General features: G+C 54.7%; 1 non-coding gene across 1 annotated transcript in view; it reads left to right on the top strand.

Annotated features, from left to right (window-relative positions):
• The window catches only part of LOC128038506 (28S ribosomal RNA), a 3,342-nt gene extending 3,284 nt beyond the window's left edge, over positions 1-58 (top strand). Inside the window, exon 1 of the ribosomal RNA XR_008193619.1 lies at positions 1-58. This exon is cut by the window's left edge and continues 3,284 nt beyond it. This is a non-coding gene — a ribosomal RNA (28S ribosomal RNA).
• The last annotated feature ends 1,272 nt before the right edge of the window (positions 59-1,330 follow it).

Raw genomic sequence — 1,330 nt, 5'->3', positions numbered from 1 at the left:
CAGAGTGGCCTTGCTGCCACGATCCACTGAGATTCAGCCCTTTGTCGCTTCGATTCGTCCCTCCCCTATCGCCTATCCCATCCCCCCTAGTTCTGTTGCACGACCCTACCCTGGGGTCCCTAGGTGGGGGACTTGGTGTAAGGAGTTAGTTAAACACCTGGCCGTGCCGCCCCCCCTTCGTGGAACATGGCACAACGGGGGCCTTTGCTGGTGCGGGTGCCAGCTCCCCACTGTTGGTGACTCCGGGGACTTGTTCAATTTTCTGCCCCATCGTGCCATGTTTCATGGACCCAACATTCGCTTGTATTTGTTTTGGGCCAACAAAGAAAATCTTCGCTAAAAACACTAAGTCACTAAGTGGAATAAAGCGCACAAAAAAATCGCCCCTGCTTTCAGACATGTGGGGAGTTCCCACGCTTCAAGCACCTTGGTGCCTCGATGTGGGAGCCACGAGCACCATCGACAACCACGGCCCCTCAAGGTGCGGAAGCGCTGGCTAAAAAAGTGTCCCTGCTTTGACATATGGAAACTAAAAAACGTGTCCCTATTTCGCATACATGTATGTCGCCTGTAGCGCATTGACCAAGTTTTTTAGCTCTTTAGGGGAAGAGACATTGAGCGAGCAGGGTTATCCAGGCAATGCTCACGCCCATCGCATGCCCGGCGCGGTGTGCCCCCCACCACCGTTAGGTTCCCATGGTGTTCGACGATCCATCCCATGAGGTATCCCTAATATACGGTCATCATGGGTGAGTCGGCAGTGCGGTCCCTCCCCAATACCAAAGGTAGAATTCAAATATCATTATATGTTCTGCACCCAACAATGAATGAGTTGTCCCGTCCCTCCCCAATCCAAGGGTAGAATTCGATAGCCAACAATGGATGAATCCTCCCGCCCCTCCCTCGCAACAAGAGCCTCCAAAGACCTTGGTGGCTCTGATGTGTGGAGCCTCGCACACCATCCAGAACCTTGATGCTTGGATGTGCGGAGCCTCGAGCACCATCGGCACCTTGGTGCATGGATGTGCGGAGCATCGACACCATCGGCAAATTATGCCCTTGGTTGTGGGAAGCCTCGAGACCATCGGCACCTCTAAGCTATGATGTACGGAGCCTCTGACACCGCTTGCAACCTAGGCCCTTGGTCGTGCGGGAGCCTCGAGCACCATCGGCACCTTGGTGCTTGGATGTGCGGGAGCCTCGAGCACCATCGGCACCTTGGTGCATGGATGAGCGGGAGCCTTGAGCACCAAAGCTAAAGTTGGGCCCCTGCTGGTGAGCGCTGCAAAAAAAGTGTCCCCATTTCGCATACATGAATGTCACCGTAGCG

The sequence above is a fragment of the Gossypium raimondii genome, unplaced genomic scaffold, assembly GCF_025698545.1.
Source record: "Gossypium raimondii isolate GPD5lz unplaced genomic scaffold, ASM2569854v1 Contig00290, whole genome shotgun sequence".
Lineage (NCBI taxonomy): Eukaryota > Viridiplantae > Streptophyta > Magnoliopsida > Malvales > Malvaceae > Gossypium > Gossypium raimondii.
The sequence above is the reverse complement of the archived record's forward strand: the minus strand, read 5'-3'. Positions and strand labels throughout refer to the sequence as shown.